This window comes from Pinus tabuliformis, chromosome X (genome assembly GCF_031772625.1).
Source record: "Pinus tabuliformis cultivar Carrire ecotype Pingquan chromosome X, CPIR1, whole genome shotgun sequence".
NCBI classification, from domain to species: Eukaryota; Viridiplantae; Streptophyta; class Pinopsida; order Pinales; family Pinaceae; genus Pinus; species Pinus tabuliformis.
The window spans coordinates 1,061,836,050-1,061,861,105 of record NC_142308.1 but is presented as its reverse complement, the minus strand read 5'-3'; positions in this window follow the sequence as shown (position 1 = coordinate 1,061,861,105).

The following is a 25,056-nucleotide window of genomic DNA, read 5'->3' as shown; positions in this document are numbered from 1 at the left end:
CAGAATGGGAATCTTCAGCACCTGTTTCTGATCACCACACTGCCAACTCACTCTATAAACTCAATTTCCAATGAAACACTCATGAATGAACTGTGGATAAACTAAATAGTGCAGCAATCAATTGGAAAGAAAATAGAGTTTCAACAATAATGTGAAAACAATATTCAAAAAACAGTACTGTTAACAAGGCATGGATAAAAGACACACTTAACACACTGCAGAAATATAGTGGGTGAATCTTGTGATGAAGGTGGGCCCTGTCCTTCTCACAAGATTCCCCAGGAGACGAGAACTAGAAAGAAATGTTCAGAACAAGATTTTATTCATCTATCAATATGTCATGTTACAGAAAAGAAGGATTCCAATTCTGTTCCTTCAACTAAGCCTTTCCCCGCAGTCTGTTCATCCCCTTCTAATGTAGATGTCTCCTCTTTTTAAAGAGGAGACATCTATTACAATAGATTACATTGTAAGTCCTATTTTAACCCTTTATACAAAAATAGGGAAGTCAGTTTTCCCATCAAAAAAATGTTGTTACAATAATACTGTCTTTAGATCATGATTGTTACATCTAGTGTAGCAGCTCCTTCAGTGATATTCTTCTATTGCTTTCAAATCTAGACCGCAAAGCACCACTGTTCAGTCACGAGATTTGTGCATCGTTCCTACTATTTCAGCAACTGTAGAAGTAATCTTACAATCTCCAGGCAGTTTCAGCAACGTGGATTGCACATCGTTCTTTAACCATTCAACAACTATCAATTCAATGATCAACAATGAAGATAGCGTAATTATATGTAAAATAATTAAATGTATAGTGATGAGAAGAAATATTGTGTACCTTTGGAATAATTGGGTTAAAACAGTAACAAGGACTTTAAATATAAGTTGAAAAAGGATGACATCATAACAAAATTTATGGTTGAAAAGAGACAATATGAGGTTCTAACATCCCCCCCAACTGAAAGGGTTGCATGTCCTCATGCAACTTTTACTCTGAGTCTGAGTCCAAGTACTGGGCTGTATAGTGAAAATTACTTAGACAGTAAGTATAGAAGGTGCTATCAACCAAATCTATGAAACCCTGGACATTTTGTAGTCTCTGCCATGCTGCGAGCTCCTCCTTTTTGGACAACCTGAAATAAGCCTTATATTGTTGTACTAGCAACCATATAAGAGGGAAGTGAAAATGATATCCTAACGACTTTTCAGCACACTATTGAATTCATTTGACATAATTAGGTAGCCGTGAAATTACTGTTTGAAGATTAAGAGGGTTAAAGGGATGATATTCCTTTCTCTCCTTAGGGCAGTGTTCCCAAAATAGATTGTTTACCTATAAGGCAAGAGCTCCCTTGGCTTTGACATAATTTTGGCAATCTTTTAAGACTACTGCCTGTAATTCTCTCACATGCTCGATCATTCCTGGTTCCCTTAAAAACCGATGATGTTCAGCGACAAAAACAACAACATTCTGTGGTTTGGATCGAATCCATAGAAGGCGCTTATCTTCATTGTGTTTTGCTGAAAGGAAGGCATTTTTCCATGTGAGCTGATTGGCCAGGAAAGAGATAAAGGCTCTAATCTGAATGTCCCCAACCAAAGGAATCAGATTAAGCTTTCTATCCTCAAGCATGGCTTCATTATGGAGGTATATTTCACAGAGTAAATTTTGTTCACTGAATGATGCCTCTGTGAATGTTTTGATAAATTGTTGAGGTGTAGATACCTCATGAGATCATCCATCTCTGATTGCCTCTACTTGGAAGAATTCTAGGCACTCTACAAGAAACACAGAATAATTAAAGGATGGTTTCCTAGTGGCTAGTAGTCTTTGAACCAGATCAAACATGAAAGACAATTTAGTTTTTCACTGTTTATTTTCCTTGTTCTGTGCACAAGACTGTTCCAACACTTCCCAATTTGCATATATATGATTTTTCCATGATAATTTATGTTCCTGCAAGATCCTTTCCTGTGACATAACATATTCCTTCTTCCATATATCCATTTGTGCTTGAGTGCTTGTGGTATGAGTGAAGACAGTCTTTGAATGCCGAGGTTCACTCTGAGTAAACGCAGTCTTTGTAGGCCTTGGTACAGGACTTTCAGCTTTAACAACCAGAGTAGGCTGAGATACTTGTGGTTTCACTTCTTTTTCAAAAATCTTTGAAGGCCCTATTGTTTCTTGTGTAACAGCAGGGCTTTCCTTTTAACTATAACAGGAGTTGATGTAGGAGTGGCTCCAAGAAATGGGACTTTGACTATCTTATAACCAGCTTGATGATAAATATCACCACATTGGCTGCACATGTATTCATTATATTGATATTTCTTTACACTTTTCTCAGCTACAGATGCTACAAGAGCTAAAGTATACAGATTAAGCTCTCTTTCATAGGCTTCCCTTGCCACTATTAGTTCCTACTTATAAACCTCGAGCTCTGATTTCAAAAACTTGTTTTCTTGTAAAAGGGAAGCCAAGGTGACTGGGCTTTGTGTAGTAGTCACAGTCTCAGTAGTTGATTCCAGTGGATGGAAGGGTTGTTGTTCAGTAGCAGCTTCATTGTTTGCAGCCTCAGCAGGTAGTTTTTGTGTGACATCTGCTGAATCATCAGTTGGTTCTGTAACAGCTATATCATCCTGCACATCCAAATTTTGCATATTAGCAGATGGTTCTTGTGTGGCAGCTGCTGACTGTGTAGCTGGTTCCTGATTATCTATATTTTGTTCATCAGCAAGTGGTTCTTGTGTAACACTTGCTGAGTCAGTAGCTGGTTCTTGTGGGGCAGCTACATCTTGATCATCAATTTTATGGACATCAGCAGGTGGTTCTTGTGTGGCAACTGCTGAGTCAGTAGCTGGAGCAGCTACATCCTGGTCATCTGTTTCATGGACATCAACAGGTGGTTCTTGTGTGGCAACTGCTGAGTTAGTAGCTGGTTCTTGTGGGGCAGCTACATCTAGGTCATCTGTTTTATGGACATCAGTAGGTGGTTCTTGTGTGGCAACTGTTGAGTCAGTAGCTAGTTCTTGTGGGGCAGCTACATCTAGGTCATCTGTTTTATGGACATCAATAGGTGGTTCTTGTGTAGCACCTGCTGAGTCAGTAGCTGGTTCTTGTGGGATAGCTACATGCTGTATATCATCTTGGGTATCCACTTTTGATGGATCAGCAGCTGGTTCTTGTGGAGCAGCTACTGAATCAGTAGCTGGTTCTTGTATGACAGTTATGCTCTCTGAAAGGAATGATGTCACAAAATCCTATGCATATTGCATTTCAGTACTCGAGGGTGAGGTAGGTAAAGATTGAGGGCCTTGGGACTATGGTGGGGTATGGGGTTTTAGGATAATAGGTGGGGAATTCAGGGTAGTGGTTTTAGTTGTTGCTTCAGAAGATGTTCTCGTTCGTCTCCGAGGTAAAAAGTCAGGAAGAATAGTGGTTTTTCTTTTATGAGTAGCTTTCTCTAGGGTAGGAAGGTCATCAAAAGTGATAGATTCTTTAATTGAGGCCCTTGTTCATCTTTTTGGTAGGGGTGCAGCATTTTCTTTCCTTTTCCCTTTTCGCTTAGCAATGGGAATGTTGTCATCTAAATCATCACTGGGGATATGGACAGTGGGAGTGGATGATTTAGTTAAATTATGGGGTGGGGTCGACGCAATGGAGGGGTCAATTGGATTAACTACTACAGGTGGTGGGGAATCAAAGATGCTCCCTAGTTTTTGTGTAGAAGGATTTTCAATTTGTTGAGGGATTCTAGGTGTCTGTTGAGGATTTTCAGCATTTAATTAGGGAGTTTCAGCTATTGTTTGAGAAATTTCAGCAGTTTCCTGAGGATTTTCAGCTACTTCTCGAGGAACTTCAGCAGTTTCTTGGGGATTTTCGGTTGTTTCTTGAGGAATTTTAGCATCTTCATGGGGTTTCAGGGGTGGGTTTTTAAGGAGAGGGGGATTCTGTTGAGCAAATCCCCTCTGAATTAGAAGCTGAACAAGATGATGGTGAGTGAGGGAAAGGAGTGGGTACTTCGCATTCATGGAATAATGTGACATATTCTTCAGACACCCAAGCAGATAGTATGGCATATTTAGCAAACGACCATGTCTTAAATGATTTAACAACACAAAATCATGCTGATAAACTACCTGGTAATGTCCTTCGCAGGTGAGATAGTGTTTAACAAAATCAGCAACCGTTGGCCATGGAAGTGGTAATGAATGAAGTGAAACACCCCTCCCTTTAGGCTCGACCCACTCTCCTGGTAGAAGGAAGTCCTGCTGTGCATTCAAAATGATGTGTTTACGACTGAACCATCGAATTCCATCGGCCGATAAACCTAAAACCTGTGTTATATCATCCTCTGTTACTGGAATTCGGACTCCTTGAACAGTAGAGTAACCTTCCCATAAATTGCGTGCAAATTCAAGGACTTGCTGAGGATCAAATCCTTGGAGCCTTCGAAAATAATCTACCCAGCCTGCCTGCTGAAAAATCTGATATACTTCTGGGTGCAATTCCAATAGAGTTGTTGAGCCGGGTTCATTTCAAATAGCGTTGCCTCCCATAGTTACTTGCTTCAGTAAAATGCACAGTACAGAGCCGAGTTACCGCACCGGAAATAGAGTAAGTTTTGGAAATGAGGTCGTGACATAATAAGACAAATATGGGGTGACAGGACATGATCATGCTAAAAAATGATAGTGATTTGTGTATCATGAAATGATTGAAAAATTTTGGTATCCCCACCCCCCCAACTACGGATAAAATGATAAGTTTGAATGCACGGCGATTGCGGTAATCATGTCACAATCTTCTCATTAACTATAGTTTAATATTTACACATAAAAATGCATAACTCATGTTTACTTCGATTGATATTCTGAAAATATAATGTCATAGCTAATAGATCACCAATGGTTATGAAAAAGGTTTTTGTAATATGAGGGTATTTATATGAAAGGCTTTTATAAACATAGGAGGAGGTAGTGAAAGATCAAAGTTATAAGGATCAATAGATGATTCTCACAATGGGGAGTAATATGTATTCATTCTTTTGAGAGGAATTAATGTTTCAATTATGGGAAAAATGGGAAAAATTGGTGTTTTAGGGAGAGATGGAAAAATTCGGTGTTTCAGCAATGGGAAAAATTGGTGTTTCAGCAATGGGAAAAAGGGGAAAATTTGGTGTTTTAGCAATGGGAAAAAGGGGAAAAGTTGGTGTTTCAGCAATGGGAAAAATAAAGAGAGATGTTGCTATAAAGAAAAATAGGAAAGTGTTGCTGAGAGGTAATGTGGGGGAATGAGCTATGAATTGAGGTGAGATGAGAATGTTTCCCAAAATGAAACTTGATCCTGCTTGCAATACAATTGTTCTTTTCAACCAGCCTCCCAATCTGAGACCTGCAAAATAATAAATTGTAACATGGAAACCCTTGACAGGGATTATTAGTTAAGAAATCTAATCTAATAAAGAAACATATAATGCAGAGATTAAATGCAATGAGGGGCAGCAGGCTCCCCCAAAAAGATATAATGTGAATCTGCCATGCAAGTGGCCTTAAAATCCTCTTTAGAAATTGGTTGCTGGTACGGACGGAGCCGATACCCATTCACTAACAATGGTGTTCTAGAATCATCAATTGTTAGGAGCCTTATTGTTCCATTGGGAAAAACAGTATCTATCTCGTAAGGTCCCAGCCACCTTGTTCGCAATTTTCTTCGAAAATTTTCAAACCAGGAATCATACAATAGAGCTCAATTACCTTTTTGGAACCGCTTATGCTTAATAGTTTTATCATGCCACCTAGTTCTTTGTTGTTGAATCATAGTTGTTTGATGGATGGCATCCAACCTCTTCTCATCCAATTCTTGAAGCTGCTGCAACCTAGCTGTCTATGCATTAGTCAAATCAAGGTTAACAACTAAAGCAGTTCTTAAGGTTTTAATTTCAAATTCCACAGGAAAAACAACACTTTTACCATAAACCAATTCATAGGATGAAAAACCTGTAGTGTTCCTCCATGTAGTTTTGTAAGCCCATAATGCCTCAGGCAGCCTTTGGGACCAATCCTTCCTATTCTCCTTCACTGTTTTTGTTAAAATGGTGTCTATGACTTTATTTGTACTTTCCACCTGACCATTAGCTTGGGGGTGGTAAGGTGTAGTCATTTTATGATTGATATGATATTTTTGAAGCATGGCTTAAAGGAGGTCCTCCATCTGTGACTAGTTCTCTAGGCACTCCAAACCTAACAAAATTTTCTTCAAATAGAAAGGTTAAAACAGATTCCTCATTAGCTCTAGTAAGTGCCTTCGCTTCCACCCATTTGGTCATATAATCTGTACAAACCAATATATAAACTCTTTGACTGGATGGAGGATTGATGGGTGCTATAAAGTCTAGATCCCATCTTTCAAAAGGTTCAATTATTACCTGGGGGTTCAGTGGCATTTCATCTCTATGATTAGGTTGACCCATTCTCTGATAGCTATCATAGGCCCTGACATATTTCTTTGCATCCTTAAAAAGTGAGGGCCAATAATAACCCATCCTGAGAATTTTATGTGTTGTTCTCTTATCAGCAAAATGCCCTCCACAAGGGCCATCATGACAAGCCTTCAATATATCATAAACCTCATCTTCTCTAATGCATCTTCAAATTTCCTCATCAAGTCCTGTATGAAAAAGACACCCACTTATCCAGCTATACCGAGCACTTTGTTGAATGATATTTCTTTTCTCCTAGTGTGATAGGTGTGATGGTAACTTCCCTGCAACGAAATAATTAGCAATGTCTGCATACCAAGGTGAGTGAGAAGATATTGCAAACAAGTATTCATCAGGAAAGGAATCATCTACTGGATTATCATCATCAATTTTTATCCGAGAAAGGAAATCAACAACTACATTTTCTTTACCTATTCAATCTACAATTGTAATATCAAATTCTTGTAATAACAATAACCACCTGGTAACTCGAGCATTTTTGATAGATCTGTTCATTAAATACTTAATAGCTGAGTGGTCAATATGAACAAAAGTAGGATAACCAGTACTGTAATGTCAAAATTTATTAATAGCGTAAATGATTGATAAAAATTCCTTTTTGGTAACTCTGTAATTAAGCTCAGCAGGGGTCATATTCTTACTAATGAAATAGATAGCATAAGGAAGATTATTTTCTTCTTGTCCCAAGACATATCCAATTGCAGTATCTGAAGCATCAGAGGATATATGAAAGGGAAGTGCCCAATCAGGTCCCCTTAGAATAGGAGTTGTAGACAACTGATGCTTAAGTTCATCAAATGCTTTCTGACAAGCATCAGTCCACTTAAATTCAACATTTTTCATAAGTAACACAAACAAAGGAGAAGCTATTTTAGAAAAATCTTTGATAAATCTTCTGTAATATCCAGCATGTCCTAAAAAACTTCTTACATCAGTTTGTGTTTTAGGGATAGGAAGAGTCTAAATTACCTATACTTTGGATGGATCTACTTGAATCCCTAGGAATGAAATGAAGTGTCCCAGTACAATTCCTTCATTCATCATCATATGACATTTTTCAGTACTCAAGGAAACATGAGCTTGTATACATCGTTTAAGTAATTTCTCAAGGTTTTGTAATGCATCTTCAAAAATCACACCATAAGGAGTAAATTCATCCATAAATATCTCTATAGAGTCATTAAGCATATCAGAAAATATTCCTATGATTTCTCTTTGAAATGTTGTTGGAGCATTACATAGTCCAAAGGGGAGGACTCTATAGGAAAAAGTTCCTCAAGGACTAGTAAAAGTGGTATTTTCTTGGTCTTGGGGTGCAATTTTGATTTGGTTATACCCGCTAAAATGATCTAAAAAGGAAAAGAATCTCTTTCCTGACAAACTATCCAGCACCTAATCAATGAATGGCAAGGGGAAATGATCTTTTTGAGTGGCTTTGTTTAAAGCTCTATAATCTACACATACTCTCCATTTCCAATTTTTCTTAGGTATTATCACCAATGGGGAAACCCATTCACTATCAGATATGGGGTATATAAACCCTGCATTAAGAAATTTTTGAAGTTCTTCCTTAACAATTTCCCTCAAATTGGGATTCATTCGCTGCTGAGGTTTACAGACTGGTTAGCACCCCTCCTTAATATAGATACGATGAGTACATAATTCAGGAGAGATCCCCTTCATGTCTATGTAGTCCCATGCAAATGCTTCCTTGTTTTCACGAAGTAACTTCATTAGTTGTTGTGTTTCAGCATCTGATAAATTGGGGTTTATGTTCAATGTTTTGCCAGGTTCGATTTCTATTGTTATGCTTTTAGAGGAGATAGCAGTTGATGTTTGAGGTAAATTTTCAGATTTAAGCTTTTCCTAAGTTTCAGGTTCCAAAATTGCAGTTAACTGATTATATGTTTCAGAAGTGACCGATGAAGGTTCAGAAATAAAATTACTAATTACTTCATCTTCCGTGGTGTCTTTAAGAGTTAAGGCTTGTCCGATGGTCAAAATGGGTTGATTGTCATTATCCTCATACTCTAACCATACAAAATCATCATTGTTAATCATAGGTGTAGCATGAGGGTAAAGAGTAAGCTGCTTGGTTTCACATCCATTAGAAATTGTCATTGATCCTGATCTACAACTGATAAAGGCATCTGCTGTAGCCAGCTAGGGTCTCCCCAAAATCAGAGGATGTCCCCCCAACTTTGTTTTAGTTTGTAATACAACAAAGTCAGCTGGGTAATTCTAGGATTCAACTGAAATGATCAGGTCTTCAATAACCCCCTCTAGTTTGATTATGGAATGGTCAGCTAATTCCAGGATGGTTGGTGTCTCTCTAATTACATTTTTCAGCTGTAACAATTGTGTAGTTTCAAGGGTCATAATATTTATAGCAGCACCTAAGTCTACCAGAACTCGCGAAACAATAGTTTTTCCAACCTGTATCGTGACCATAGGATGGCCTGGATCACCATATTTTACAGGAGGAGTTTTTCCCGACATTAAAGCAGCTAGATCACCCATCTCATGAACTGTAAGGGGGTCTTTAGCTTTCCTACCAGGTTTCTTGATGCAAATGTCTCTGATAGTTTTGGCATAAATCGGTACATCCCTAAGTGCTTGTAAAAGTGGAATTTTAACATAAAGATTCTGCAATTCCCCTAGAAAATTAAAAGCAAGTGGTTGAGGTGTCTTAGTAAGAGCTAGATGCTCAGGGAATGGTGGCTCTGCTGTTTCAGCAACTTTATTAGAGGGTGGTTTAACTGTTTCAACACCCTTATTAGGTAAATTATTCTTTTCTGTCTCTTCTTTATCAGAGTCAGAAGAGGTAATATCATCAATAATCGGCTCAACTACTCTCTCGGATCGTAAATGAATATCATTACACTGCATAGGAGATGTAGGCAAGTTTTGAATATCGATGACTTGCACAGTTTTATTATTATTAGGGTTAGGGTTCGGTTGTATAGGCAGTTGGGGTCTCATTGTCTGATTATTAGGTGGAGCACCTAACGGGAGAGAGAGTTGTTGCTAAAACTAAGGAAATTGGTTTGGGAATGGAATTTGTTGAGCTCTCCAGTTTGGGTTCCATTGATTAAAATAAGATTGTTGTGGAGGCCAAGGAGTCCACATTGCAGGGTCTACAAAGGGAGGGTTTGTTTGCTGCATGGGTGGGAAATTCATTTGATTAAAGGGTGGGTATTGCATTTGGTTGAAGGGTGGGTAGTTTGCTTGATTAAAAGAAGAATAATTATTCCAACGATTAAATGGCATACTGGAGTTCGTACCTTGTCCTCATGGTTGCCATTGCCTCCTCTGTGTCAGCAAATAAACTGCTTCAACTTCCTCCTCAGTTGGTTGCAATGCTGCTTTTATCCCTGGTAAAGAAGAGAATTGTTGAGTTTCATGGTCCTTCTCACAAATGGTGCAAATTGGTACCTTTTCCAATGGGCATTCCCTTAGTGGATGCCTTTCTCTGCATTTAGGATAGAAGACAACCAAAGCAGCTTCTTCCTCTGCCTATTTTTATTAAGCTACAAGGTATCAATTTGTGAAGCAAAAGAGCTTAACATTTCAGTTTTAAATTCTTCAAGTAGATTACCTATTTCAGCTCTCGTTGCTCCCCCACTGGCTGATTTTTGGACTCTTGAATATGTATTGTCCCTGCTTTTTGATCTATTTGTAGCCCCTCTTGAACATCTCTTGCAGAGGTTGACAATTTCATCATACGATTCTTTAGATATATCCCCTTTACCAAGCATATTTAACATATCTAAACAGTCATCCCTTACCCCTTTCAATAATATTGTCTTAAGAATATCTTTACTTACATCGGGGTGATCGGATCTCTGCAGATTATACTAGAGTCTTTCCACAAAGTCCTCTAGATTTTCATCCTCCTTCTGAACCATCTTGAATAGTTCCTCCCTTTTCTCTCTCGTCCAGAAATAGTCTTGGTATTTGGCCAGAAACTTCTCCTTCATCTGATCCCATGTTGTGATCATATGGCCTCCCAGGCTCATAAACCATCTCAGCTTTTTAATGTTGCTGGAAATAACTTCAATTTTTGTGTATTAGTAACATAATCATAACTTCTACACAATATATCAAACTCGAAAAGAAACTCATCAGTGTCTTCAGAGGATAAACCATGGAAGTTGGGTAAGGCTGAGAGTGGGATGTTCTTCATAGGAGTTTCTCCTCTGGGAAGTTTCCCAATAGGGAATTCCAAGGTGGAGAGAGAGTTCTCGCCTCTTCCTTCTCCTCCTCCACGTCCTCCACCAAAGGTTCCTTCATTTTTTCCATCCATTGGTTGTTCCCCTGTTGCACTTACCCGGTCTTCAATGATTTCTATTGGACTCTCAATGTCCTGAACTAGTTCCTCAACTTCAATATCTTCTATTGGTTCTTCAATGTCCTCCACTGGTTCCTCAGTATGTTCTACTATCTCTTCAATCCTTTCAAGTCCCACTACTTCCTCTATTTCGTAGTCCGTTTGGAGAGAGTGTTGAGTCTATGGCCTCCGAGAGCTTAGCCTCTGAGAAGTCTCAGCTTTTGAAATAATCTCATCAATAAAAGTTTTTATTCCTCCTCTTCCTTTGCCCTTACCACCGGTATGATTAGTTTTCTTGCGTCCTCTCATGCATCCTGAATATCTAAAAGAAAATCATCAGTGCTTTTAAAATCTATGATTGGCTTTCCTGGCAATGGCGCCAAAATGTTGGTCACTTTAATTGCTTATTAATTCAAACAACCAAGTGCTACATAAATTGTCAACCCAAGGAAGTCTGTTTATTTCAAAGGCAACTGCGTACTATATATACTCAATCTTAAAAGCAATGAAAGTTGTAGTAAAAACTGATCACACCTTGCTTAAGCAAACTAAAGCTCCACTCTGAGTTATAGAAAAAACAATCTATTGCAGACAACTACCAAAGAAGGCTTAAATTCATTAAAGAAGTAATCTAATGAAAAAGAATCAATCTGCAAAGGAAAGCACTAGATATGTTGTAACAGAGAATGAGACCCTATTCCCAGAATGGGAATTTTTAGCACCTGTTTCTGATCACCACACTGCCAACTCACTCTGTAAACTCAATTGCCAATGAAACACTCATGAATGAACTGTGGATAAACTAAATAGTGCAGCAATCAATTGGAAAGAAAACAGAGTTTCAGCAATAATGTGAAAACAATATTCAGAAAATAGTATTGTTAACAAGGCATGGATAAAAGACACACTTAACACACTACAGAAATATAGTGGGTGAATCTTGTGATGAAGGTGGGCCCTGTCCTTCTCACAAGATTCCCCAAGAGAGAGAACTAGAAAGAAATGTTTAGAACAAGATTTTATTCATCTATCAATATGTCATGTTACAGAAAAAAAGATTCCAGTTCTGTTCCTTCAACTAAGCCTTTCCCCGCAGTCTGTTCATCCAATTCTAATGTAGATGTCTCCTCTTTTTAAAGAGGAGACATTTATTACAATACATTACATTGTAAGTCCTATTTTAACCCTTTATACAAAAATAGGGAAGTCAGTTTTCCCATCAACAAAATGTTGTTACAATAATACTGTCTTTAGATCATGATCGTTACATCCAGTGTAGCAACTCCTTCGGTGATCTTCTTCTGTTGTTGTCAAATCTATACCACAAATGACCACTATTCAGTCACGAGATTTTCACATCGTTCCTACTTTTTTAGCAACTGTAGAAGTAATCTTGCAATATCCAGGCAGTTTCAGCAACGTGGACTGCACATCGTTCTTTAACCATTCATCAACTATCAATCCAATGATCAACAATGAAGATAGTGTAATTATATGTAAAATAATTAAATGTATAGTGATGAGAAGAAATATTGTGTACCTTTGGAATAATTAGGTTAAAACAGTAATAAGGACTTTAAATATAAGTTGAAAAAGGATGACATCATAACAAAATGTATGGTCAAAAAGAGACAATATGAGGTCCTAACATCTATGTGTCAAAATTCCACTTCTCCAAGCCATTAAGGATGTACCTATTTACAACAAAATGATTAAAGAAAAGTGTTTCAGACATCCAGGGAGGTGAAAAAGAGACACCCCTACCATTAACGTCATTAGACAACTATCTGACTTAATTTTGGGGCAAGTAATTTGCCCAAAGTATTTAGACCCTAGAAGCCCTATAGTAGATGTGCACATCAATGGCACCATTGTCCTGCACACCTTGATTGATCTTGGGGCTGCCATTAATGTAATGACTAAGGACACCATGTTCAAGCTAACTCTCTAGGGTTCATTAAGAAATACCATAATAGTCTTGCAGCTTGCAGACCGTTCCACAGTGACCCCTAGGGGGATTGTTGAGGATGTGATGGTCTCCATTGACTCCTGGGAGTACCCTTCCAACTTCCTAGTTCTTCAGCCTAAGGCCAAGCTTAATGGTTATCGTCTCATACTCGGGAGGCCCTGGTTAGCCATTGTTGATGCCTACATCAGCTGTAGGGTTGGAAACATGACTATCAAAAATGGGCATCTATCCAAGTAGTTGATCTTGTACCCTCCTAATCAACCATATTTAGAACATGATTTACCTTTATGGCTGGAAGAGGAGGAGGAAGATGAAGTTTACTTAGCCCAACTCTATACCCTAGAAACTACCATGGGATGAGGATAGCCTGATGAAGATGATTTGACTGAACACATCCTCCAAAATCCAACTCCCAACACCTTGTCCTTAGAGGAAGTTGTAAAGGAAACCAAGAGCAACCATCAGATTGATCTAGTCTTAGCTGATTCAAACCCTACTCATGTCAAGAAAATAGAATTCAGCCCTGAAAGAACTTTGAAAATCAACCCCTCTCTTTTTATACACTAAGAAGAAGAGTTGTGCAACATGCTAAGGGAACATTTGGATGTTAGTGAATTATATATTATGGAGCAATGGAACACATAAAATATTGTAGAAATATAAACACAGAAAGCGCATAAAACAAGAGAGACATAGATATACGTGGTTCACCCAGTTTGGGCTACGTCCACCCCGAACAGCCAGCCCTTCCTTTCTATTATCCAGCAAAATGAAGAGACACAACCTACAGCAGATCCGTTGTAATATCCTCTGTTTTCTCTCACAGTCTCACCTTTCTATTTCCCGCTCACAGAATACACATCTATCACATAGCCTCAAATACAATGCCCTCATACAAAGAGAGGGGTTGCCTTCTAGGGCAAAAAACCCTAAACTAAACATAAGTTCTACCGTCAGATCATCTGCCTAATGAACGGCCCAGATTGACTACAAATTACTATACTTTTACAAGGCAATTTTACAGTTGTTTTTAGCTTCGGGGGCGCTGCCCCTGAAACCCCCCGCCAGGGGGGGGGCTCCCAAAGGTCGCAGCCACCCCCCCTGGACCCCCCCTGCAGCGAATATTTTACCTGGGGTCCAATGTGGCGATACCTTTGAATATAGAAGATAATCAGGCTCCACACCCAACATTGGATGCTTTTTCTTGGAGTTACAAAGAAATTAAGGGAGTGCACTCATCGGTGTGTACTCACCACATTTATATCAAAGAAGGTTGCAAACCAGTCCTACAACCCAAAAGGAGAATGAATCCAGCTCTCATGGATATAGTGAAAGAAGAATTGCAAAAGTTGTTGGATGCAAGATTCATTTACCCTATCTCGAATAGTGAGTGGGTTTCTCCTTTGGTGTTGGTTCCAAAGAAAAATGGGAAGTGGAGGATTTGTGTTGATTATAGAAAATTAAAAGAAGCAACAAAGAAGGACCATTTCCCTCTACCTTTCATTGACCAAGTGTTAGATGGCCTGGCAGGAAAAAGTTATTCTCTTTCTTAGATGGGTTCAATGTATACAATCAAATACAGATTATCCTAGAGGACCAAGATAAAACTACCTTCACTTGTCCTTGTAGTACTTTCGCTTATAGGGTCCTTCCTCTTGGCCTATGTAATGCCCCTGCCACTTTCTAGAGGGCAGTCCTAAGTATCTTTGTCGAGCTAGTCCATGATGCAGTGGAAATTTATATGGATGAATTTACACCCTATGGGTGTGATTTACAGGAGGCTCTCTCCAACTTGGGTAAGGTGTTGAACAAATGCATTGAAATGAACCTATCCCTTAGTCCCTAAAAATGTGAGTTCTTGATGACTGCAGGGATTGTTCTAGGTCACTCAATATCCCAGAAAGGACTGCAGGTAGACCCAAATAAGATAGTCATCATCTAAAGGGTCCCATCTCGGCAAAAGTAGAGAGATGCCAAAAGTTTTCTAGCTCTATCCGGATACTATAGGAGATTTATAAAAGACTTCAGCAAGTTAGCTTCTCCTTTATTTAGGTTATTGGCCAAGGACTCTGAATTTGTATGGTCAGAAAGCTATCTAGAAGCCTTGGATACCCTAAAGGACAAGTTGACTACTGTACCTATTCTCCGAGGCCCAAATTTGGCTCTTCCTTTCCATATACGTGTCGATACCTCTCACAAAGCCATAGGAGTAGCTCTAGGCCAGCTAGATGACAAGCTACCTTATGCCATTTACTTCATCAGTAAGAACTTGTCAAAAGCCGAGATGAACTAGACAGTGACTGAAAAATAGCTCCTAGTTGTTATGCATTCATTGAATAAATTTAGGCATTACATTACTGGCTACTTGACATTTGTACATATTGACCACGCTGCAATTAAATACTTGAAGAATAAACCTAATGTAAATGCCCAGATTATTAGATGGTTACTTTTATTGCAACATTTTGATTTAACTATTATTGATAAACCTAGCAAGGAGAATGTGTTATAGACAATTTTGTGCCTTACAGCAACAGGCATGAATTGTCAATAATCCAAGGGATCCAAAGTTCCCTAAACATGATGTTCCTACCCCTAGAGGAACAAGGTCAGCAAACCAACAGCTCTCAGATCAGTTCTCCACCTGAAAACACTCAAAAACAAGCAATCCTGAAATCAAAGCAGGTGCTCCACTAGGCTTCTGCGCTGAAACACAACTCCTCCATGGTGTACCTGCGTTGCAAAGCAGGTAGAACAAAGGCCACCTGCGTTGAGCGAGTTTGGACATGTGGCACACTGAGTCATTGCTCTGGAATCTTCCAAAAATGACACTTGGATCAGGGATTTCGCCTTGTGATGAGTCAGAGGCTTTGTTTCTCCAAGTGGAAGCAAGGTTCTCCAAGTGGACTCAAGAACTGAAGATCAACTAAAGATTAACTGAAGAGAGAGAGGACACAAGGCAGCTACACATCAGTTGCAAGCTGACTCATCCTTTCTCAATTCATCTATATATTGAGCTCTCTCCTATGAGTTTAGGAGGCTGGAATTTTGTGCAAAGTAATGATATGCTGTTGGTTTCACTATAGAGCTATTGGGTGATTGCTTGAGAGAGGTGAAGAGGAGAAATTCTTTCTGCTGGGAGGTGTTGCTGGATTAGGACCTTCAATGGTTGTAACACTCTCAGAACCTTTACTTCTTCATTAATAAAAGCTATTGAGGTTCTTCTATATGCTCTTGTTTCAATGATATATTGTGATGATTGTATATTTGATTTACACTAATCTATGAATCAGTTATGATTGCATGTTGCTTGTAGTTTCCTTCTTTGCTATTTTGCAGGATCTCATTGTAGCTGGGCCAGCAATAGAGCAAGGAGCTGGGAGCGAGCAGCCATAAAGAAGAGTTTGGATTCGACATTAAGCGCAAGGCAACGGTTAGTGCATTTATCTACTCTCTTTTGCTTTCATAAAGAAGTAAACCTTAAGTAGTTTTCTTTACAGTTGTTGCTGAGGTACTATCACCCTTAGAGTGGGATAGGGTCATCCGAGTCGGATACTTTTCCCTACAACAAACTGGCGACTCCGCTGGGGATCGTATCTGTTTGATTGTGTTTGTAGTATTTTGCTATTCTTTTCCTGAACAAAAGAGTACCAAATCGAAAAGCTTTTGACTATATCAAAAGCGAAGTAGAGGGCAGCTACTCTAGCTCATTTTTGAGCAAGTTCATGATTTGAAGAGCTGATCTACAAGGATCCTTGTAAGCTCTTAGTGATAGCTTTTCACCTTCCTTATCATCCCTTTGAGTGTGCTTGACTGATTGCTTCTGATTTGAGCAAAAACTGTGCATTTTTGAGAAAATTATGACCCGGAAACTGTGAAAACGCAACTTTCGTTTTCCAAAGCAGGTAGTACACAGGCTACCTGCTTTGCAACGCAGGTCCCGAAGGGGCTACCTGCGCTGAGAGCCAGACTGGCTGTGCAGCACCTGCGTTGGCCCAATTTTGCCTAGTGCTGTTGGGGTTTCCTCCTTTTCTCTTGCCTATTTTCACTATAGATTTGGCTGCCAGTTACCAGTCTTGCACCTGTTCTGAAACCAACATTACTTGCCATCATTCTGCCTCTGTTATATAACGAAATTGTACTTGTTCTTTTGTATTTCTTACTCATTTACAATTTCCCATAACGAAGAGTAAACTAGTCTTGCTTTTGGCCTCTTAGATCTGAACCTGTGTTAGGCATTTTGCTGGTCTAAAGAGTTAGCTTGTTTGTTGTCCATAGATGATTAGTCATTTTACTTTCATCATTATGGTTTGATTTCATGCATTTCCAGTGACTAAGCAAGTAAATCTTAAGGTGTCTTTTGATTTTGGACAAGCTTGTTTGTTTTCACTTTAAATCGAAATCAAAGTTATATAACAACTTTCTTTTTGTAACCTATCTACATTAAGAAAGGGAAAAGAAAATACATGCATTGTGCATTTTGCATTTGACTGTTTGCTTGACGATTTAGGAAAAATTTGCATTTAGTGTGTGCTCTATGATCTGTGTGAAAAGATTTGCCTTTCTTTTCCCTCAGTAGTTAAGGTTTTCAAAGTTGAAAGATTGAAAAGTTTGCTTCTCATCTTAGACTGCATTCAGGAATTTGTTACATACATCTCGTGGTGATCCTTAAAGACAAACTGCTAAGCAAGATCAACATTAAAATAAATCCAATTTACATAACAACGCTTTGTAACATAACGCAAACACATAGAGGTCTAGGTAGAGACGTGTTCCGGCGTCGTTAAACATAATGACTATCGATCTCTACGAAGGTGGGTGATTCCTCCTGAGAGTCGGTGGCACTAATACGGACTTGTGCTCCCACGTACCGTCGCGTATATATTGGGAGACCCCTATAGGCAATTATCCTTTATCCATAGGAATCCGTGTCGGCCGCCCTACTGATCGCGATGCAGTGAACACAGCATTCACGAAGATCGACCACCCGCACCGTAAAACGTATTCTGTGGTTTTGGGAAAAGTTTGACACACCCTCTGCCTAGAACTCCAGAGAAGTTTCTTTTGGCCTTTTTCAAACTCTATAACTGAAAAAGTCCATCCGAGCATTTGTCACTTCGGGCTCGTTAAAACATCGAAGGCGACTAGAGTCATCTTTAGCTTTTTCTCGACTCTTAAAACATGAAAAATCAAGTTTGTGTCTAAAAGCGTCGTTAATAAAATTTATTTTAAACGGAACATAATCACCTGTTATTCCCACGTTGATCTTTCAATTGAAAAGTATGGAGCCCACCAACCAAGGAAGTAACCTTGGTGGAAGTCCAAATCCCTTCTCCTCTTGGGGAGATGTTGGTGCGCCTCATATGGCCACATTGTCACTTCCAGGATTGACAATTGGCCTACCTGTATGGCTCTTTTCAGCTAATGTAGTTCAGATCGCCACTAATCCTGAGCAGTCAAATCAACAGTTAGACCAGTCTAGAACTACCCACCAGCCTTCCACTTCTTACAATACTTCCTCTGATCCTTCATCTTCGCAAGGTAGAGCCGACAAAAGTCAGCCTCCCATGGAGAAGAAGGAAAAGAACAAGAAAATAGAAAAGAAGCAGAAGGGGCCTATGGCGAAGGCGACTGGGGGCAAGCAAAAGACAGCTGACAAAAATCCACACACTGCACCGACCGGGCCTAAATCGCCATGTGTCATTTGCAAAGGGGCCCACTTCCATCGTGATTGTCCTTGTATTCCCCGGATACTAAGGGACTGGTCCCCAAGGTTGCACAATCCGGTAGCATCAACCTCTGGTAGTCATGTTGATTGCAGTCCGTCAACTAGCGAGAGTGAAGGACGAAGAGGGAGACCAAGATCACCCTGTATGTTGTGTGAAGGCGATCATGCCATCCACCAATGTCCATTCTTAGATGAGGCAAAGAGAGTTTTGGAAGATCGTCCGGTTTCACCATTACGACTTCCTCTTGGATACCAAAAACTCGCGCCTAATCCTTCGATAGTTGAAAATCCAGCTGACCCGCTCAAGTGGTCGGCTGAAGCGTCGGTCATTGAGAATGAACCTGCTGAATCCAGACCAGACGAAAGTCTAAAGGTCGAAACGGCAGTCGACCCGGTTCTTCCTTCAGAGGTTTCATCCTCCAATGACTCCGTCATTGAAGACCCATCTTCGAATGACACCCTCACTGAAGAGGATAAGGATGACACCGTCCATATTCTTTTCATCAACACAGACTCTGATGAGCATCAGGGCAATGCGCCCATTCCTTTATCGCAGGAAGGAACATCGTCAGGGTCGTATCCGGCCGTATATTCGGTCCCACCACCAAGCAACCTAGTTATATCCTTTGATTGGAATCAACTAGGCAGACCCCGGTTACCAGCCAGTATCCCATTCAGAATCATAGTCCAAATCTACAGAATGGTGATGGCTGGAACTATTATTGATGAAGGGGCATCTGTGAGTATCCTTTCCTCTATTGCTTGGAAAGCACTGGGTTTCCCGGCGCTTTTACCTGAGATAAGAAATCTATCAGGTTTTGATAAAGGAACCAGTCACCCGTTAGGGATTCTCCCCAATGTTCCAGTTACATTGAAAGGGAAGACAGTTCATATGAACATCATGGTCGTCCAGGGACCCTTGGTTTATAACTTACTCCTTGGACGAGACTATATATATTGCATGGAGGCAATAGTGTCCTCGCTCTTTAGAGTCATGTGTTTTCCGCACGAAGGAAGAATGGTCAAGCTCGTAGACCAACTTTCATTTCGAGGATCACGCATCGCAAATAGTCAAATACCATCCCTTAACGGTTTATTCACTCAAGGAATGCCACCACCCCCGGTTCTACTTCCCGATGAATGCGAGTAATTCGGAAAGAAAGAACTGGGACCCAGGGGGCATGCACCCTGGCCTGCCTTGGGCAGAGAAAACCTTGGGTATAAAGTTAATTTCCGCAAAAGAATGGACTAGTCCGTACCCCGTCCGAAAAAGGAAGAGAGGGTTGTTCTAGGATAAAATTCTTTTGTCAAAGTTATGTGAGCGAAAAGATCGTCTCCCTTTGTCTAAAAAAGTAGGCTCTCCTAAGGAGGAGATCCATTTGTGGCAGCAAGTAGCCACCATCTTTGAATGTCAAGCCTCACCCATTAAAACAATATGTTTTGAAGGATAAGTAGGGGCAGTCTCCAAAGAAAGAGATGAAATTGCTGAAACAAGTAGTCACCATCCTTAGCAACCTAATGATAGACATCGCCGAAAAGAGAGTTTAGTTTGCGGCAGCAAACAAAACCATTTTTCGGATAATAAGTAAGAGGACAGAATCTCGAAATTATACTTTATACCTGGGGGCATGCAAACCTTTTGGAGTGCAAGCACGGGACGACTATTTATTTTTTTAAATTTTTAGGTCCTCCCTTTAAACCTGTAGGTCTAACCCGTTAAACTCGTAGGATTAGCCGTTTCCAGCTTGCATAAAGAAAGGATGAAGGGCAAAAGTTAAAACCTGCCAAATTGGAGTAATTAGTGAGGTATCGCTCCTTAAATAAGATTACCTCACCTAAGGCATTCCTTGTATTAAGACTGGTATAATTGAGCAAGGTTTGAACGCATTAAAGCTCATTAAAAAATGAACTGCCCCTTAAAGTTTAGGGGGCATAAGCCTCGTCTGCATTATTATGTTGGGGGCATCCATAATCGAGCAGTTTTAGCAATGTTCATGCTCGTTAAAAAATAAACACAAGAATCGAGCAGTTTTTGTATCAGAGTTCATGCTCGTTAAAAAATAAACATAAATTGTGAGCAATCTTCCCCTATAGTTCAAGCTCATTCAGAAAAAATGAACCGGTAAATAACATTGAGAAAAGTAACCTTTGAAAGCCATATTAAAACCCTTGGTCGTGTTTATATGCCGTCACCTCCATCCGTTCATTTGGCCAATCGTTCATCTCCATATGTTTGTTTACCCATTTTGAGGAACAGCTGCAAAGAGTGATTTCACTTAGCCATCCTTGTGACACTACCGTGATTGGAAAATTCCAACCTGTACCTGGAATCTGATGCTATCCCTGTTTATCACTCGTTCCTCAAAAGACGAGTCTTCTTTGAGCTCTTTTCACTGACTCGTAAAATATGAAAAGTTTGCTGAGTTTTGGCCTTCCAGCTCGTTAAAAGGACCGGAAGAGCTATCCCTCCTCTAGATTTTAATCTTTTTGGACCTGAGGGATTATTGCACAAAAAGATCGAGCGCTTGTTTTGTTCGGCTCGTTAAAGAAATCGAAAATTCATCCCTTTTGTATTGTTTTATACTTTTTCGGACTTAAGGGATTAGATGACGAAAAAGGAATTTTGGAGTTAACTTTCCGTACCTTTTCAGACTCTCTAAAAATGAAAAGGACCGAGTTTTCCTTGTCGTTAGACTTTTTAAAATGATTAAATAGCGACAAACTTGTCTTTAGACGAGAACGAGTTTCCCTATCGCTAGGCTCGTTAAAACATAGCGATGGGCTTGCCCGAAGGGCAGGTTATAGAACAAGCATATGTTATCCTCCTCAAGCTTGACAAAAATAAAGAGGTACTGGTCAGCAATGACTGGGGAAAAATTGGGAGAACCTCACAGCATTAATGGTAGCAAGTCGCTCTTGAACATGACACTTTGTCCTCTGTATCACATCGGGTTGGGTTGTTTCATTCACCGGTCTCATAACCATGGTCCTCGCCACACCATCCACAATTGGGGTAATGCTACCAATCCATCACATCAGTGTCGTTATATGTTCAAGAGATGTGGTTCTGCAAAGAGTCAACCGTGTCCCATCCACTGCCATACATTATCCTTCATCCACTTCATGGCCGCCACCCTGAATCATACATCACAGTTTGTTTTCACCTCATCACAATCACTAGCTCCGTTCTGTGTCACTGATGTGGGATTCATTAAGGCCCTCCTTTGACAGATCGCTCCTTGTCGACATCAGCTCATTATCCAAGGAGTTGATCTAGGAACACCCCCTTCAGTACTTTGAAGCTTGCATGCCTCAATGGCAAGTTTCTCACTTCCGGCGACAGGTATACATCAATGACCTTCGACCAGAAGATTTTGCATGATGGTCGACGCCAAGTCCTTTATTCCCACCATGTGAATTGTACTGCCGTACCTTGAGGGTCATCATCCTTGTCAGTGATTCCTCTCGCGCTTGTTAACGGTTTACATCATTGACCGGTAATCAAGCGATGTCTTTCCATGTTCGACTTCAAGAAATTCTCACATGGATCGACTTGTACATCGAGTGAAGATCGGAAGAGATTGAAGACCCCGGATCTAGTTTCATCCATCCGGGCTGCGATATATATTCAGGACATAAAGACATTTGATATGTACATCATTACAGCAGATGATCATCCTTCTCCAAGGATAATAATTTCAGCAGAGAATTATCGGTCTACAATCAGACGATCGTCTGTTCTATGTACCAAAATGTATTTATAAAGATGAGCATGGGAATGCCCGCCTCAGCTAGATCATGAAAATGTATGAAAAATAATGTATTGTATTGTATCTTATTACAGGACATTTCTCAGCAGATTGAATGAACTTCGGATCATCTCAATAAAGCATTTCACCCGATAAACGACCTCATACTTTAGGGGGCATCTGTTATAGACAATTTTGTGCCTTACAGCAACAGGCATGAATTGTCAATAATCCAAGGGATCCAAAGTTCCCTAAACATGATGTTCCTACCCCTAGAGGAACAAGGTCAGCAAACCAACAGCTCTCAGATCAGTTCTCCACCTGAAAACACTCAAAAACAAGCAATCCTGAAATCAAAGCAGGTGCTCCACTAGGCTTCTCCGCTGAAACACAACTCCTCCATGGTGTACCTGCGTTGCAAAGCAGGTAGAACAAAGGCCACTTGCGTTGAGCGAGTTTGGACATGTGGCACACTGAGTCATTGCTCTGGAATCTTCCAAAAATGACACTTGGATCAGGGATTTCGCCTTGTGATGAGTTAGAGGCTCTGTTTCTCCAAGTGGAAGCAAGGTTCTCCAGGTGGACTCAAGAACTGAAGATCAACTAAAGATTAACTGAAGAGAGATAGGACACAAGGAAGCTACACATCAGTTGCAAGCTGACTCATCCTTTCTCAATTCATCTATATATTGAGCTCTCTCCTATGAGCTCAGGAGGCTGGAATTTTGTGCAAAGTAATGATATGCTGTTGGTTTCACTATAGAGCTATTGGGTGATTGCTTGAGAGAGGTGAAGAGGAGAAATTCTTTCTGCTGGGAGGTGTTGCTGGATTAGGACCTTCAATGGTTGTAACACTCTCAGAACCTTTACTTCTTCATTAATAAAAGCTATTGAGGTTCTTCTATATGCTCTTGTTTCAATGATATATTGTGATGATTGTATATTTGATTTACACTAATCTATGAATCAGTTATGATTGCATGTTTCTTGTAGTTTCCTTCTTTTCTATTTTGCAGGATCTCATTGTAGCTGGGCCAGCAATAGAGCAAGGAGCTGGGAGCGAGCAGCCATAAAGAAGAGTTTGGATTCGACATTAAGCGCAAGGCAACGGTTAGTGCATTTATCTACTCTCTTTTGCTTTCATAAAGAAGTAAACCTTAAGTAGTTTTCTTTATAGTTGTTGCTGAGGTACTATCACCCTTAGAGTGGGATAGGGTCATCCGAGTCGGATACTTTTCCCTACAACAGAATGTTGTTGCAGATTTTTTATCCAGATTTACTTTGCCTACAGGGGAGAAAGGAATGGTTGATGATTAGTTACCAGATGAACACTTATTCACCATTTCAGTTCTCTCTCCATGGTTTGCTGACATAGAAAATTACTTGGTGTCTACATAGTTTCCACCAAATTTGTCCTCCAAGGAAAAGAGCAAGATTGTAAGGAAGAGCGCCCCATTCACTTGGATTGGGGGAAACCTCTTTAAACTAGGCCCAGATCAAATTCTGAGAAGATGTGTTAGGGAGGAGGAAGTCTTTGACATCCTTCTGGCCTGTCATGATGGGCCTTGTGGAGGTCACTTTGCAGCCAAAATAACAGAATTCAAGGTACTACAAGTTGTTTATTACTAGCCTACTCTTCACCAAGATGTGAGGAGGTATACTAGTCAGTGTGACCGTTGCCAAAGGATGGGGAAACCTACCCTAAGGGATGAAATTCCTCTGCAAACTCAAGTGACTTTTGAGCCATTTGACAAGTGGGGTGTGGATTTAATTGGACCCATTGACCCTCCATCTAGAAGAAATAAGTACATCATTGCATCCACTAACTATTTAACTAAGTGGGCTGAATCCTAGGCCATCAAAGCAACAATAGAAGAAAAAGTGGCTAAATTTTTAAGGGAATATGTATTTTATAAGTTTGGGTACCCTAGAAAATTGGTCACTGATCAAGGAAGTCAATTTACATCTCACATCATTGAAAATTTGTTAAGCCAACACAAGATCAAGCACATAACATCCACTCCTTACCACCCACAAGATAATGGGCAAGTGGAGGTAACCAACAAAGCATTGGAAGGTAGTCTGACCAAGGTGATCAGCAGCATCAAAAAGGATTGGGCAGATAGATTAGTTGAGGATACTTAGGCCTACAATACCACCTGTAAGACCACCACTGGATTCACTCCTTATGAGCTGATCTATGGGAAGAAAGCCCTGTTGTCCATTGAATTTGAATACAACACCTTAAGAATGGCAGCACAACTGAATCTATATCTCACCAAGGCATAACAAGAAAGATTGCTCCAGCTAAATGGGTTAGATGAATTTAGAATGTAGGCCCTCCTTCACACATAGGTGACTCAAGTTCAAAGGAAAATTTGGCATGACAAAAATATAAAGAACAAGACGTTTCAAGAAGGTGATTGGGCTTTGTTGTATGCTTCTAGGTACAAGGATTTTAAAGGCAAGTTAAGGACTAGATGGTTAGGGCCTTATGTCATAGAAAAATGTCATGATACTGGTTTAGTACAGATAAGAACCATTTATGCAGATGTTATCCCTTTACTTGTCAATGGGTACAGATTGAAAGTCTACAAGAAGACCTTGTCAAAGAAAGAATTCATCAATGGCATCAACAGGATAGTGATGGTGGTGGAGCGAGTCTCAACTTCCACCCTATCAGGTCAAAACCTCCATGAGGAACCTGAGTCCCACTATTGGGTTTAAAACCTCTTGAGGCAGCCCAATGGCATTGAAAAATAAAAAATATAAAG